Genomic DNA, 18,294 nt, shown 5'->3' with positions numbered 1-18,294 from the left:
TATGTGTGCTTTTGTGGGATTTGGAGCTGGTTTACTTTTGCTGTGCAAGTGTGCATACTGAATTGAAAGTAAGAGAAGGACAAGTTGGTTTGGATATTCATGTCTCGTAATCACATTCTCGTGTTTCTTTGATAAGATAGAGAAATTGTAATCTAGTTTCAAGTTTAAAGACAACAGTCAAAGCTTTCTGCTGTATCCATGGCCACAGAGATGTCTTTAAAGCACTGTGAGGGATGGCATTCTTGACATTTGACATTCTTAGTTCACATCTGTAGATAACTTTAAAAGACAGAATGATAAATCTGTCGAAAACATACTGTCGGGTCATATTTCACCTCAAAATCAAAGGAAAAATTTATTTTATTTAAAGAAAATATATCTTATTTTTAGGACCACTGTTTGCATTGTGACCTGCAAAACCTGGCAAAAAATATTTTTTTAAATATAATATAATATGTATATTATAATTGAATATATCCATGATGTTCAATTTTCTAATTACATTTTTTGCAATACAATGATTACACTATGTTAATTAATTTATTAATTAAATGAATAAAGAAATTGGGCTTAATTGTCAATGTCACAAAGGAAAAAATGCAATGGTATCATTTTCTTTATACAACAAATAATTTATTATAGTTAGTTATAGTACAAAAGATAATGAAAATAATAATAGTAATAATAATACAAGAAAATAAAATAAAAATTATGCAATAGTTAAATAATGACAATGTCAAAAAATGATAATAAGGCAAAGAGTAGTTGGATACCACAATCAAAACAGTGTCACTTCACTGTAATGAACAACATAAACACATTTTGACATTTGTAATGGTACCTAAGGATCAAACAAAACAAGATTAGCATATAGAGAGGTGTGTGAAAAAGTGCAAGTAACAATAACAATATAAATCCCATTACTCCACAGGACGTATTTATGGCAGAGAAATACGGTTTACCAGACATAAGACAATTTCCGAGAACCTCTAATTGAATATTTAATCTTTTCCAAGTGTAGGTATAACATCAAATCCTAAAGCCAATGTGATGCTTTAGGCGGGTTTGCAGATTTCCAATGTAATAAAACCAAAAATTTAGCCAAAAAGGATGCAGAGGCAATAATGTTTAATGTCTTTGAGTCACCAAACATAACAAATTCAGCACATGACTTCTGTTGTACTTAACACACTTTAGAAAGTGTATTGAATATGGTTGACCAGTAAACAGTAAGTGTGGCATCTTATACAGGTCTTTTCAAAAATAGGATTAAAATAAGAAGCAGTCCGTTTTCTGCTTAGGTGCATACGGTGCAAAACCTTGAACTGTATTAAACTCAATAAGGAGCGAGAGGTACTACCATTCACTTTCTCTTTTGATCTGTTTTTTTTTTTTTTCTCAATGGTGGCATGCTTTGATGGTACCAGCCTCTTCTTCATCAGGTTGTATTTGAATTGTACTGCACTGCACAAGCCTGCAGAAGGAGTCGTGTGAGTGTGTGTGTGTGTGTGTGTTGATGTGCCTCAGGGTTTGTGTGCCTCGGATAAAGGAGGTGTTCTGGGAGGCCTATCCCAGCTCTGTCCAGTGTAGTGGAACAAAAGCCCAGTGTAGCTGTTTAAATTTGCCATTCTCTCCTGGATAAAGCTCGGACAATGCTCTGATCTCATGTTATTCATATTACGGTCTTGCTTGGCACCCCAGTGCTCCAAAAAGCACTGCACCTCTAACCACCCAAATGTAGGAGGCTCTTAGCATGGGCAGGGGACACAAAAACCATTGAGCTGATCTGAGCTACCATTGAGCTGATCTGTCCTTCTACAGGTTTCTGTAGAATCCATCATTGCCACAGCCCATGGCATCCTGTTGCAACACATAACTGACGCAAGAGCCCAAGTGGCATTCCTTAAGGGAGATCAGCTAAAGGTTTGCTTCTTTACTCCTCTTAAGGTGATGATACACAGGGCAACTTTTTGAGCAATGTTGCCGAGCGATTGTTGCTTGGGCACTTTCCCATTGAAAATGGGCAATACATTTCTATCTGGATAATTTAGATTGGTCGTGGTCCCTGTGTCTCATCTGGTTGCCTGACGGCAACATTGCCCAGCAACATTGCTCAGAAAGTTGCCCTGTGTATCATCACCTTTAGTTAACACCATTCTACTTTGATAGTGCAATTGTGTTTGACTGGTATTCATGAAGGCTTCTTGCTGTATAAGTATTCCCAGATACAGTATCTAGATTTTACGCTTGACAGTGGGTGGAAACGTGCCAGTTTAGATAAACAAAATCCAAAGCCATTTCCAAATGAGGTAAAAATTGCAAGAGTCGATCTAATGTTTACGCGGGACAGGTGTGGAACATATGCTGTATGCGTTTTCAAGGCATGTAATATCTCATTATTTTATACAATCCAAGCCAAGCCATGAAAACATTCAAAGCATTTAGCGTTTGCAACCAATTAATCATTCAACATTAATTTTTATTCTAAGCCAGGGGGTTTTCAAACTTGTTGATGCCACAAACCCTCAGATGATCCCCTTCAGACGGACGTATATATGTATAAAGGCCCATTGATACCATTTATTTTATTTTATTTTATTTTATTTTGGATTTTTTATCTTCTGTGGAAGCAGCTGAAAGTGAGAGATATTTTTATTTTATTTTTCTCTTCCTTTTCTTTTGTAACTCGTTTTGATAAGCCGAAAGTAAGAGTTTTTATTTTATTTTAGTTTTAGTTTTTTCTCCAGATTGAAACCCCCTATCCTCAGTGACACATGGTGTCACATGGCGTGACAGTGCTTCTGCATGGATTGGGTTTTAAATGATGGATTCACCAGATGGAGAAGGTGGTGGACAGCAGCCATTGTCCATTGAATCCACATCAGAGGCTCATATAATTTACATACAGAGGCGGCAGAAATGGCGTAGCCTTGAACTCTACTTGCACCAGGAAGACAGGCCGACAATTAATACGCTTGGGGATTGAAACAAAGATGTTTTGGAGGTCATTGTATTCAAGAGCTGAGGGCACTAGCTAGCATTGCAGAACGGAATGCCTGCGACCTGCCAGCGTTAACTAAACATTTCAGTGGGCCATGAAATGTGTGCAAATGTGGGTTTAACTTAAGTGGAAATGCAAGTTCCCAACAAGACCGCTGAGGCTGAAAATGCAATCAAGTCTGAAGGTCTCTAATTGGCTCTGAATTGTTGCCGGCACATGCGGTAGGGTGTTTCCAAACAGTAGCCAGTGGCAATGTGATTCTCGGGGGGAATTTTATTGCCCTTTTTGTTACCAGGGTGAACCAGTATGCTTCTGGTTTGGCAACGACTAGAAGCCCTTCGGGCGCACATTAGAGCAATAATGGTGGGGAAAACTGACTACATTTATCCTGCGGCGTGGAAGAAAGGCCACAGAGCTCTCAGCTTCATCCCCTAGACTACGGGCAAAAGCAAGACTGTTTGTGCCACCAGTCTTGCCAGAACTATTTCTGAAAAAAACGAACTATTTATTCACTTTCTGCTATATTTAATGAGGCCGATAATAGTTGCGGTCGGGTTAGGGAATGCTAGGTCATGTCTCGGACTTAATTATTTCCATGTTAGCTACCACTAGCTGTCAGACTTGATGGTTAATTGGTGCTTGTCGACACTGGCTGTCAGATGCAGCTATATGTTTAAGTGCAATTCAATCACAGGTTGTTTCTTAAGGGCGAGTCTCTGAGTCGTCACACCTTGAATTCATCCACCTGTGTATGACACACCTTTAATGGGGGAAAAAAATTCTTTCATGGACCCAAAACATTGACCGTTTTTTTCCGTTAAACATTAGACATAGACTTTTTAATGTAAAGGGGTGGGATTTATTCGAACAGAAAGCTCAGATTGTTTTGAACTGCTGTGGATTAGATTTGGTTCCTATCAAATAAAGAGGAAAGGAGGACACTGTTCCCCGATTTGGACTGACTGCTGTGTTTTCAAGATCTTTCTGGCACATTTTACTATTACAATTTTGCTTTGTTTGGACAGTGACTTGAAGAAACAGGATTTCCCCTCTTTTATGGCCACAAAAGAGGCTTTTTTGCTGTGTAACGAGTGGGTGTGTTGCTGTGTTTATACGACTCTTGTGTAAATGAAATGAGTGATTTCTGCTGGCCTTTTGTAACCCCGTACTTTTTCTATGCATCCAGTTCTGATTTATTAGAGCCAGGTTTTTGTCCATTCCATCGTAAGAGGATTTTGGCCAAAGGGAAAGTCTCAATTTCTTCACTCTGTTATGGTATTTTGAAAAGAGCAGATTGTTCTGGGATAATCCGGGTGAAGGTCAGTGCTGGGTGGTGGAATAGCCCTCTGCAGATAGTGTGTGGTCATGCTATAAACACTTTCCCATAGGCCCATGGGTCTACATGATGCACATCCTGTCATCAGTTACACCTACTTCCCACACCCGTCTCTTTACCTGACAGTCTAAGGGTGTGAGAAATCCCTCAGAGAGGATTCGGCTGTATGTTCTGAATATATCTGTTTACTCGAGACACACCTTACAACCTGAAGAATCAGATCACGTTCTTTCTCCCATACTTGCGTTTGTATCTGAATAAATGATTTGCATTTTGTGCTGTACTGATTGAAGAAACAAAGTAAAATTTTGAAATCGTTTCCTCGTTTCACAGACGGGTGTTCAGATATGTTGAGGCGTAATTAAAAGCTGGTGCTGTAATGGACTAGGCTGTAAGCGATGGAAGTTCCCTGCTGTTTGCCTTTGATAAAAAAAAAAAGACTTGGCTGACATCTTTCTTCCAACGTGAAATCTACACAATAACTGCTCATCAGTGATTTTAATTTAGTCATCAGTAACTGAAAGTGCAAAAGTAATGTATTTTCTGTGGAATTGGCATCATTAAACAAAAATGCATTTCTACACTTTATGGGAGCAGTCAATGTTTTATTTTATTTAAATGTATTGTATTGTATTATATTTTATTTTATTTTATTTTATTATTTAGCCATGCATAAAGATTTGATGCACATATGGCAATAAAAATATAGTGAAATTACAGCACTCGCAAGGCGAGCATGTAAACATCTTTATAAAACCTAGCAATTTAAAAATCTCATGTAAGTTTTTTGTTTTTTTTGTATTTTTGCATTGCAAAAATCAAATAATTTTACATCTGTAATGACATTTTTGTGTTAAACTGGATTGATTAAATTGTGAAAAGTAAGCGTTCAATACCAGAATGGTGCCAGACCTGGATGAGAATTTGCTGTCGATATTGGTTGTTGACATGGTCTAACACTGACCAGTTGGTTAACATTGACCAGCTGAAAAGGAAAGTTGTTTCAGAGACTGAACAAGTTACAACATATTTATGTTGACTTAAAGAGTTGTCTGACACTACGATATACTTAAAACGGAGAAGTTTTTCCTTTGAATTTTCCGCGTACAGACTAGGGCTGCACGATATTGGAAAAAAAATTACATTGCGATATTTTTTCCCCAACGATATATATCGCGATATTGCGTGCCATCAATCCAGGCTAAAGTCAATAATTAGCCTACCATTCCATGATATTAATAATTTCACTAAGCAAGCTGCATTACAAGTGACAAAAAGGCCACTTAATATTTTATTCCAAAATTAGAACATATATGTCAGAATTCGAAAAAAATATTTCTGTCAAAAAATCTTATTCTCTCTCTCTCTCTCTCTCTGTGTCTCTATGTTTTCGGTGCTGATGCAGTGACGCGTTCATGTAAACGGCACTTAAAAGCTGTCACAAAGAACCAGCAAAAGTAATGATTATGAATATGTAAAATATTACAATGAGACATTTTAATTGTTTATTAATAAACAAGTGTTTTCTGTAAAGATGAAGTTGACGATCTTATTTAAAACTTTCACAGAGACCTCAAACAGAAAGCACAAATCCTTTCTTTAAAGCGAATTTCGTTTTGTATTAATTGTATCTTAATATAATTAAGATACAATTAATGTATTTATGTATTAATGTATTAATGTATACAATTTGTATTAATATGATCTTCATCTTCGCAGTAGTGATCGCGTGGGAGAGAAATGCACTTTTCATACGGATTACATTATTTTATTTTGAATGGTTCTGTTTAAAAGTAGAGATTTCTGTAGATAGATATATTTATATATTTTTTTTAGGTGTGTGAGGCGAGTAGGCTACCTTTTAATCTGAGTTTCGGTTCATGGATTCAGGCGCTGGCACCTCCGTGTCGTGATTATGTCTGCTATATTTACTTTTTATTTATTTAATCCAGGAAATTGGATAATGAAACAGTGATTAAAATTAAGATACAATTAATACAATACAAAATTCGCTTTAAAGAAAGGATTTGTGCTTTCTGTTTGAGGTCTCTGTGAAAGTTTTAAAGCAGTCTTTTAGTGCTGCTTTCATAACGGTCGCGTCCGTAATGGAGAACTGTCACGTAACATTGTTTTTTCCTCATAAATGCGAACACGAAAAATAAAATACTTTAAAAAAAAGACAACCATCCACAACTTTATAACACTCCAGCAAAGTACCTCTTTTTGGTCAACATCCTCCTTTTTGTAGACGAAATAGTCCCAAATAGCTGATTTTGACTTTCTTTTTGGTACGAAATCTTTTTTTTTTTTGCGGCGGATCTTCCTCTTCGTCGCCCATTTTTAGCTATAGGATGCCAGTGAATGTTGGCTGTGAGCGCGGTGAGCTGCGGCACAGCGAACCAATCACTGTGCAAGCACGCGGAACGTGCAAGTCACCCCAGCAAAAAGCCATACAACAAACTCGTGTTTACTGTGTGCTACCCTGGTGCTACCGTTCTCTCAATACACCATGGGTGCTACTACCCTTCACATCGCATGTTCCGGCGATGTGACTATCGCTCATTCGCACATCGTGATGTCGATGTTAAAACAGAATATCGTTCAGCCCTAGTACAGACGACATCATTGTCAAAACGATCCCCTTTCACACGGATCCGCAAAAACGACTGAAAACCCTGTATTCTGGTGCCAGGCCATTAGATGGCGATGAAACACTATAGACTGAACACGTAATACGCATGTGCGTGACGTCATCGTCTTCAGAGATTTGCGTTTTTGTTGTTTACACGGAGACTGTTTTTAAAAACTTGCACTTTTGAAATCCGTTTTCAAAAGTTCGCGTTTTCAGGCACCCAAAATGCCGTTGTCGTGTAAATGAACGGCCAAAACGCATAAAAAGTTTTACGTTTTTAGTTGAAAATGGTGTCGTGTAAACAGCCCCTCAGACAGCAGACATCTGATCACATTATAAACACTGATTGATCATTCAGTTTGCATCAGACCATATCACTCCAGCGACTGATTAATCACTAATTCACGTCACTCCATTGATCTCCAACAACCAATCATTATTTAAATATTAAATATTTTTCCCCCACCTGATATTTTTTAATCAAAATGTTAGGCTACGCATAACAATGATGTCATTGTAATATTGCTTTCTGTATTGCAATGCGTCTCTCTTACATTTATTTGTATACTGAATGTCATTTACACTGCGAAGGCACAAAACAATAATGTGTTGATTCACAACTGATTCACAAATTTCAACCAAAGCTAAAATCTGAACTTACCCAAAAAACTTTAACTATTTTTTTGTTGCCTTGCAAGCAAGCTGTTTCCATCAGGAAATGTAATTGTAGTTGGGATAAATATTTCAATATATAACCAAGATATGGCAGTTAGATATTCTATTCTATTCTAAAAAGATCATCATGTTAACAAAATTGGCATATCTCGGACCTCAGATGGTAGCTGTTGTTGTGCTGATGCAGTGAAGTGAATGTATATGTGTTCACTCAACTGATGCAAAGGAGCAAAGTTCATGATCAATAATTGCTGTTGACAGACATGCATCCCCATTAGCAGTACCCACACTTCCTGACGATGACCCTAACCTGACCTCTGTGACCTGTGCTCAGCACAGGAGAGGAAAGAGCCAGATGCACTCTGGTTCGTGTCCTTTAAACAGAGGAAATTTGATCTGCGCTTGGAAACCAAAGCTTTCATTATTGCTTCCAAGTGGTATTCTGGGAAAATAATGGCATTTCATATCTGAAGCAGATTGCTCAAGTAAGGCTACCAGACACTGTGTACGTGTTTTTGTGTCTGTACAAGAGCACAGCTGATTGGTTGATGGAGATCAATGGAGTGACGTGAATTAGTGATTAATCAGTTGCTGGAGTGATATGGTCTGATGCAAACTGAATGATCAATCAGTGTTCATAATGTGATCAGATGTCTGCTGTCTGAGTGTCAGACAACTCTTTAAGTCAACATAAATATGTTGTAACTTGTTCGGTCTTTGAAACAACTCTCCTTTTCAGCTGGTCAATGTTAACCAACTGGTCAGTGTTAGACAATGTCAACAACCAATATCAACAGCAAATTCTCATCCAGGTCTGGCTCCATTGGTATTGAACGCTTACTTTCCAGTTTCCACAATTTAATCATATAGTTGCAGATGCCGTGCAATGTTGAATTGAACATGTTTTTGAAACTATTACTAACAAAAACGTTTTAAGATTTATTCATAGACTATGTAACTATGCAAACAGTATTTCCAGAAGTATGTATTCCACCAGATAGGATTTGCATGAAGTGCCTGAAAGCTGGGTAGTGCTTTGCTACAGAACCAAAAAATGGAAATAATCACTAACATCGCAGTAAAGATGTTCTGTGACAGATGTTCGGCTTTTTAATCGTCCTCTCCAGCTGTGTTTCTAAGCTAAAGGTTTGTAAACTGGAGTTAATAGACAGAAGGCATTCACAATTCTGTGCATAATCTGCTTTAACTTGTTTACTATCTTCACTGAACCCACTTTAACAAAAGCAGGCTTTATTTGTAGGCATGAAGGGAAAGCTAGTAACGAAAACATCTTTATTTGTGAGGATGAGTACATTGTTGGCAGTGTAAACCAGTTTAATATGTTTATAAAGGGTTTAAACCGTTCTCAATTTTTTTGTTTTCCAAAGAAAACGTGCAACGCTTGTTCACGCTAAAACTTGCCGTCACAATGTTAGTGTGTTGCTGTGTGGTTTCTAAGGTGGTTGTCTATTAGCCTGAGTCTTAAAGAGCCCCCTAGTCTTTAAGATATTAATGTTAATGGTATTGTTTTGTTATTTTTATGGCCTCTAATTGAAAATCCTAAGTCTTGCTTAGAAAAATAATAGCACAACTCCTCAGTAAACCTCATGATTTGAGGTCTTATTTCATGTCCGTCACATTAACAGTTCAGTAATCGTGACAGTTGCCTTAGCTACAGTGTAATTTTAGTATATATATAGCCTAGTATTTTTTTATTTATATTTTGAAATAGCTTTTATTTTTATATATTTTATTTTTTAATTTGTGCTTTTTGTCTTTTTTTTAATTATCTGTCATTTATTTTTATTTTAGTTTTAGTAAATTTAGTACTTCAACATAAACTTTTTCGTTAGTTTATTTTAAGTTAAAAAGTTCATCTAGTATTTAATTTCAGCTTTATTTCAAATTTTTAAACCGTTTTAGGTAATAATAATCAACACTGCCTAGCACACACAATGGAGTAATTGGTTCTCTATAATTCATGTTTTTTTCTCCTTGTTTGTATTCACTGTATTCATCTTAGATCTCACTCTTTTTCACTTTACACTTGTCAGCTCTCCCACTGGGCAGTGCAGAAAGGAGGTGTGGAATAGCCTACAGGAAGAGGGCGGTCTCAGTTAGACCGGGAACATCTGTCTGACTGTGTGGACGGAGCACTTATTCAGACTCTGAGCTCAAGCTTACAGTTGTAGTCAGATATTATAATATTCAGACTGCTTACTGTAAATCCAGTGGAGGCTGTGCTGTTTCGAAGAGTGCTTTTTTTGTGTGTTGATCTTGTGGAGTAGAGGGAGTTTCATCAGCTAGCCTATTTCAGGACCAGTTCTCTGATTTAATGGTGAGAGATGTATGAGCCGCTGCGGTCTGCATGCTTCCCACACCGCAGCATTCAGGGCTGAGATCAACACAGCTCTCGCTGCCTGGATTTCACGCGACAATGTTCTCTTGATGTGCCTTTCTGTGAGGTGAGCATGCTGCCTTTGATTTAGAGAAATCACTTGTGAAGTCACTTTAACATTGACGTTTTAGGGTGTTTGTTTCTGTATTTCTCAGCTAGTGTAGCTCAGTTAGAGTTTGTTGTGTGGGTTGCCATGTGACGATACATGGATCACTGTAGATAGATAAGCTTTATGCATACTTACCCTTTGGCCCCAGGCTAGGGTTGCACCACCATCCATTTGTAATTTCTCACTTAAATTGGAACATAAAAGTCCACACTATAGGCTTAGTAACTACTAGCTAGATTGTAACTTACTCAGTACTTTATTCAGTTGCACCAAAAGCATAACGTTGCTAGTAGGTCGTAAGCTCTTTGTAAAGTAATGCGTAGATTTACCTTCAATGATCCAGTAGCAGCCTTCAAATACGTGAGCAGAAGTTTCCTTCATTCTAACTTCTTTTGCTAACAGTAAAAATAGGTTTCTGTCATGACAACTCTCAGAGAGATTGGCATGGTAATGGATGTGGCAATGTTAATGTATTTGGTCTTGGCGGAATAGATTTGCTACTGCCAGTACTTTCACAGACATTGCTGCTGCATTAGTAACATACATGAATTAACCACTGTAGCAGATCTATACAGGTGGAGCTGGGGAAGGTGGAGGCTTTCTGAAAGCGTGCTGCAGACTGCTAACAGCAACACTACCAGTACTTGAATGTTGAGCTGCAGCTCATTGGCTGCTGATGCAACAGCAGCCAATCAGCTGCGCTATGTAGATAACGACCTATCAGCCTGCACCATCTAGAGTTTCATGCCAGAACTTGGTGTTTAAATATGATACTACTTAATCATGATAATAATCTGTATTTTTATATGTAACATATGATAATAATCTGTATTTTTATATGTAACATAAATAACATTCAGGAACTGTATTTGAAATGAATAAGTATCAGTAAATAAATACTGATACAAAAAAAGAAATGACATTTATCATGATTTTATTTAACATGCACAACACGGACCGATGCACACATTGGCGCGCCGTTTAGGACGGGTTTGTATTGACGATATTAATGCAAAAATACTTAGTAGTTCGTAAGTTGTAACTTGGTTTCCATTTTTCGTCAAAATTAGGCTAAGTTGTAACTTACACACAGTGCAACCTGCCCCAGATGAATTGGTGTGTGTCGTTTTAGTCCCGTGCTCATAGATAAGTGACTCAGGTGAAGCAGGCGTACTAGTTTTGACCTCACCTGAGGAACTATTTTGAATGGAATGAGACTGGTGTGCATTTTTCCTGTGGGTGTGCCAAGTGACATAATGCTTAATCAGCTATACGTAAACAGCCTGCCTATTGATGATTTATTTATCTAAAATGTTACTGTCCTTTTTGATTATGTTTGTCCATTGTGTACTGATCTGTTTTTGTTGGAGGAGGGTCCGAATTTGGACATCTGTGTGTTTGTGTATGTACATGTTCACTACACTACACTCTTAAAAATAAAAGTTCATTATTGGCACAAAAAGTTTCTTTATAGTGGAAGAGGATTTTTTTAAAGAATTATAAAAATGGCTAAGAAAGAAATAGTTCTTATTAGAACTGTTCACTGAAATGGTCCTTATATGGCATCAATGTGAAAACAAATGGAACCTACATTTTACATTGTGATTTTCACCATGGTGACATTTGGACTGTGCTTTTGTTGATGACCCTCTAATATTAATGAATGACCAGTATCAGGAGCATGTGCTATTTGGTATTTGCTTGTCCAATCACAGTTGAGCTTGAGGAAACTCATTATATACTCAGTTTGACCGCAATCCCCAGTATTGAAGCCACGGGATTAGCACATATAATACGGCCTGTCGAATCACAAACACGCCTGGCAAAAACAGACAGTGTGCGTGCGCCGGATAATACTGGCTCTCTGGACTCTGAGGAGTCTGACCCCTGGGGAATCAGGCTTAAATGTGGCTGTGGAATGAAGTTAATGTGGGTCAGGGGTCTGTATTTTGAAAACTATTTGGCTCGTCGTCTGCCTGATGGACAGCATTTTTGCATCTTTCCTCTCTAGTTGCCTTTCTTGTTTTGTCTAAGTGCTCAGGTCCCTGAGGGGTGGTGCCTATGACCCCTGTGGGACGCCTCTGCTACTGTCCTGATGTTATTGATTACACATAGTCCCATTGAGATTAAATGTGGCCATACGATGTCCGGTACACTCAACAACCTTACTATCTCTGTCTTAACAGGGACATAGATAATGTTCATGTGTGCGTGCTTGACATGACTTGTTTTTGGACATTTATCTTACATGAATGTATGCATAAAGAGATAAGATAAGGTCTTAATATTTTTTTCTGTTAAAACTTTAATAAAATCTAGAAAATTTTAAACCTAATGTAGAAAATGTATGAAGTATTAGCATTGATTTAATATCTTTTTTAGGCTATTTGTTTCAAAGTCCATGCAATATGAGTTTATCTAAAATAAATATCTAAACTAATTTATCTAAATCTAAATAAATAACTAGGCTACACGACAAACAATTACATAAGTTTTAATTGTTTTATTTTATTTATTTATTTAATTTAAATTAATTTAAGTAAATTTATGAATTTATTACATTGGCCATTTATACTTATTTAAATTTTTTTTTTATATATATCTATATATATATATTAATACAGATAAAAATACAACATGCACTCACATGAATGTGGATACATGAATGTATACATTTTATAAACATTTTTTTTTTTTTACATTTGTGTATTTGTATCTTCATTTTCGGTTTGCTTTCTTGCTTCCCATATTTTATTTTATTTATGTTTAATATTATTAATTTCATTGTTACATATAATTTGGACAAAAGCCTTTCATTTGTTTGTTTTTTTTCCACCTTGTTTTCTCGCACGACAACAGCGGATAAATCTCATGGTTGCATATGCCAATAACAGACTTAACATTGCTTTGATTAGTTCAGTAGGGATCAATACTGTAACTTGCCATTAGGAAAATTGGCTTGTGACTGCTGGATGAGAGACCAAAGGCCAGGGTTTGTTTTCTAGTCGATCATAGACTGGCCCGAGAGCTGCACTGGCTGACCTCCATTATGTAAACTCTAAAATGGAAACCCATCCGCTCTTCTGCAGTCCCACTGATCAAGGCTTCTAGAGTAATGGATTAGCTTTTAATGAGAGAGGCAGAAAAATTACAGACAATGTCGCAAGCCTGCGGAGCTGTTGGTTTAGTGTTAGTTTCATGACTGCATTTGATATCAGAGCACTGATGATGATGGATTTTTTTCCATGCAGAAGACATGGGCACTAAATGGTGCAGGGAGAGAAAATGTCACAGAGCAAATAAGGAAAGACAGACTAACAGCCACACATTCATTAGATTATTCAGTGAGGTCTGGTGTTGATGTGCTGTTGTCTTTCCCAGGGTAAAAGCTTTTTAGGTCATATCCTGGAAGAGATATGACTGCTGACTACATCATGGGACTTCAAAATCCTGCCTCATCTGTTCATACAATTGCTGTGCAATTATGCTGTTATGAAGCGCCAGGGCTTGAGTGATGTTTGCTCTGGGATGTATGCATTAGTGTTGGTTTGGTTTAAAGGCACAGTATCTTAAGACTATCTATGGAGGTCTTTACTGTGCTCTTTGTAATCAACCTGCATTAGAAAACTACTGTTCAAAATGTGTATATGAAGTATTATTTCAATTCATTTCTTTTTCTATTCTAATATATTTTAAAATGTTATTTATTCCTGTGATGACAAAGCTGAATTGTCAGCATCATTACTCCAGTCTTCAGTGTCACATGATCCTTCAGAAATGTTTATATGCTGATTTGATTCTCAAGAAACTATTGAAAATGTTGTAAACAGTTGTGCTGCTTGATATTTTTGTGGAAACAGTGATCATTTTTTTTTGACAAATAGAAAGTTTAAAAGAACAGCATTTATGCGTTATTGATATGAATATAATATTGATATAATAAAAAATACTTTAATTTAACTTTAATTTTTTATAGTAATGTAAAAGTATTTACTGTCTTAGTCAATTTAATGCATAGGCTACTTGCTGATAGGGCTGCACGATGTATCGAAATTATCGAATTTGTACGAATTTTTTTTAAATATTACGAAAAGTCTAATTTTTAGGTAGCCTCAGATAGCAGAATAGACTGGACACATGACTGTTACATACGTGTGACATGCATAATATTTAAAACAGTTATTGCAACAAAAAAAGCCGCGTAAAAAAAACTCAATGTGGTACTACTTGCACACACACAAAGCCGCCTCTTGGACAGATGGTGTGTATGTATGTATATTTAAAGTTGGCATTTTAAAATGCATTACTGTAACTGGTACTGTTGTTTAATACATTTGAACATTTTTACACTTTTAAGCCAAGCTAAAATATTTCTTAGTAAAATAAGATATAATAAAATACACCAATTTTTTTTTTATTTCTAATTATTGGCATAATATAAATCATTTAAAATTAAGACTACTTATCCAGATATCTTGTTCCTGTCACAACCGTTGCAACAGCAAAGAAAGAAAATGCAAATAGCACATAAGCAGTACATTTCCCATGACATCACTTGAGTTGTGTGCCTCTTTGAGAACTCTCTCCTTTATAAATGAAACTGCCCAAACTCTTTAGACTCTGCCTAAATGTGGTCAGACTTTTAATGAAACTGATTACAACTGTTTAGTTTAAATACACAAAGCTGAAACAGGCACACTTGTCTTCCCATGGATTTGAGGAATGTGCATATTTTATTCATCTTTAGAATGCTTATCTTTGCTTTCAAGCTATGCATGCCAGATTTGTTCATTCTATTGGCGATTGACCGATAAGCAAATAGTAATTCTGTCTCCTCCACATTCAGCCATTTGCCTTAAAACCAACAATCAGGACAGATACAATTTTCTATAGGTTCCAGACATTTTGTTGACAACTGAAGACAAAGCGCTCTGTGATCTGAAGCTAAGCAAGTGTTTATGACCATAAGTAATTACCAGTATTTTGTGCAATACTGGTTGGAATTATAATTGCTTCTTTCACTTTATATCTCTTAAGATCTATCTGTGGAATGAGGATAATAAGAATGTTTTGCCTCTTTAAGGCAAATCAGACCCTTCTGTCAGATCAAATTAAAAAATAATTAACATCCTGGCATTTAGCCAAGGGGTAGGCGGTAGACACAATTAACTGGTGGAAATGTCAACAGGTAGAAATTTTGGCCTATTTCGTGGTTATGCGATCGCTGTGCTGCACCATCACAAAAGCTTATCATTTGCATGCATTTTTTAAGCATTGAGGTTTAAAAAAAAGTGATTTTAAGGGCGCTTTCACACTAGCACTTTTGGTGCGCACGCGGGTTCGAATGACGTCAGAGTTCGGTTCGTTTGGATGGTGTGAACACTGTGAACCGTACTCGAGTCCGATTAAAAAGGTGGTCTGGGGTACGGTTCATGTGAACTCGGGTACGGTTCGCTGCTGATATGAACGCAATCGAACTGAACCGCTATTGATGACTTATAATGTGTCTTCGGCGGACAGCCCGCTGTCTTTGAAACGTTTTCAGAATTTTTGCGGCAGACAGACGCAAGTGTGTTTCTGTATGTCTATGTTGAAAACAAAACCAAAGGTTAAAAAAAGAAGAACAAATGTCAACCGAGCAAGTCTATCCATTTGGGCGCCTTTTCATTCGCGGTAACCAAGCAACACCATTACAAGCGTACCGCGGTTCGGATAGAAATAATATAATGTGAACACAGTCCATCGGGGGCGGGGGCAGGGGGGAGCAATCAAACTCGGGTTCGGAACAGGCAATCGAACCAAGTGTGAAAGTGTCCTAAACCATTGAAGCGCAATAAGCAGTGAAAGAGAAATCATTTTGCTATATGCGTGCGCTGTGAGATGGTTTCTGAGCGCTGTCTGAGAGACGCGCACACATGAAGCCTCTGCTCACAGAGCGCGCGAGTAATGAACTGAGTCAGTTAAATACACATAGGCCTACTTATGTGCCCGTCTTTGCAAGTATCCTCGTAAACAGTCAGTTAGGCCCTTTGTCTTACGTGAATGCAAAAGTTGACTAAGAAAACGCATGTGAATCAATATATTGGATCCGTACACTTGGTCTTAGATGGCAACAGGTTATTTAGGCTGCTGTCACTTTGTGTCATAAAGTAAGGAAGGATTGACAACATAGATTGAATGTTGAACTATTAGAAAATGAAGCTCTTGTGTGTAGGACTAATTTCTTGCATATCTCATCCCACACCTCTGTTGCTAATTCCAAAACATAATTTTAGGTTTTACAATAACAATGCTGTAAAAGCGGACTGAGTTTAACTTTTTGGTGTGATGATGTTTACTCTCCTCGACAGCTTCTGTTGTCCCGTTTAGCCACTTGTTCGAAACCATCTGGACGATGGGACCGGAAGTGCTGAAATGCTAACACTCTTCATACCCTCACCGTTCTATGCAGATATTAGAGAGAGACAGCGATTAAGCGTGTGCGAATTTGTGCGGCTCTACTAATAGTGAAACTGTTTATCTGCTTGGCCATTATTACCCCTCTTGTGAGAAATGTCATGCAACTTTGTAAGTTGCTAAACTATTTTACGAATACAATCATAATAGTAGCGCTGACAACATGTTTCTGTGCAAGTCTATACTGTATGTGTGTGCGTTTGAGTGGAAGAGAGAGCAGGAGAAAGAGTATGTGCTTTTCCTACAGAAATAAACGTAATTTTGTTGCAAAACGTGGAAATAATATGTGATTTTTATCCTATTGTTTCCTTGGTCAGTGTCGTTGTGGTTCTTTTGCTGTTGTAGTCTGTAAGGACCTTTTGAAATAACTGAAATCATTTGGTGAAGTGATATGGACATGTAATGCGGTCAAGACCTGCCTGGAACTACTTTAGCCGTGCGTTTCCTGAAAATACTTGCACACCTTAGAACCAGCATTGAACAGCCCCGTAGTATAATGTTAATCAAACAACAGAAGAGAGAAAGTCTCCCATTGCTCTTGACTGAATCACTTTTCTAACTTTATTAAGAATAAATGTAGATTTAATTTACACATTGAAGACTAAGCAGTGTTTTTTAGACATTTGATTACTTTTATACACTTTATTTTTGGTGCTTGAAGCTTTTTTAGGTAGGTCTACTTCATTTGTGTCTTTATTCTTTTGTAATTTGTTTTCCTAAATGCTTGTAATTAGTTTTGTTGTTCTTACTTAGGCTAGAATTAGTTTTTGGTGACAAGAATTCTGAAATTTCAATGGTCTAAAAAATGTTGATATCATAACCTTATTTAAGGCAAAAATATCTAGGTGGTGATTTATATAGTTATCGTGAAATAAAATGACTCATATTGTGATATAAGATTTAGCTCTCAACGCCCACCCCTACTGCATTTGTTCAAGTTCTAGTCACCAGATGTCCTCAATTGAATGACTGTTTGTGCGCAGCATGCAGCTCTACAGATGCTCTCAACACGCCAAAATGCTTTTCAGAGAATAGATCAAATGTACAGATCACTGTACGCTGAAATCACGTTTAAAATGTCTGAATGTCATTGCATCAGAAAACCAAATGGCATTTACAAACAAATCACTTCTCTGAGCCATTTTTTTTTCTAATAACTTCTCACGTTGATGATAGTGGTTGTATGAAGTCATCAATATAAATATGGACATTTGACGAGCCGAATATAAATATGGACATTTGAATGTGTCCAAATTTTTGAATAGTTTATCTTTTGTTTTGTTTTTTAACATAACTTCACAAAAATCTTCTTGCTAAATGTTTTGCTTGAAAATATTATTTCTCTTTAAAATAAATGCTATATAATGCATACATTTACATTTATTTGATGAGAACTGAATTGAGCTGAATAATGGCACTACTGTTTTCTGCAGAGCTGCTTTATAGCCAATTCGACTTTATTTCATAATTGACGATTTTTGCAACATCGACAGTTAATAAAGTGAACTGAATTGAATTAACATTGAACTGACTGCAGCAGAATTTGAAATTTGTCTCATTTTTTATGAAGTTTGCATCATTGATTATGTTTTGTTTGTTACTATAAAGCTGCTATCTGTAGGCCTAGCTATATCATATTTGCTCTTGACTTTCATTCTGAAACCATTAATCTGAGCAGGAGTGCATT

At 36.9% G+C, this 18,294-nt stretch overlaps 1 protein-coding gene across 4 annotated transcripts in view; it reads left to right on the top strand.

The window, feature by feature from the left end:
- daam1a (dishevelled associated activator of morphogenesis 1a) overlaps positions 1-18,294 on the top strand; it is a 53,381-nt gene that overhangs the window by 2,244 nt on the left and 32,843 nt on the right. For 2 of the 4 annotated variants that reach the window (XM_079853400.1, XM_079853398.1), the window contains exon 1: positions 9,763-10,109. The exons of the other annotated variants lie outside the window; for them this stretch is intronic. The gene's annotated coding sequence lies outside the window, so the exon portion shown is untranslated. Of the gene's footprint in view, positions 1-9,762; positions 10,110-18,294 lie in introns of those variants that run through there. 4 annotated transcript variants of the gene reach the window in all.

Source organism: Squalius cephalus, assembly GCF_949319135.1.
Source record: "Squalius cephalus genome assembly, chromosome: 20".
Classification (NCBI taxonomy): Eukaryota; Metazoa; Chordata; class Actinopteri; order Cypriniformes; family Leuciscidae; genus Squalius; species Squalius cephalus.
Note: the sequence above shows the minus strand (reverse complement) of the source record. Positions and strands in the feature narration are given on the sequence as shown.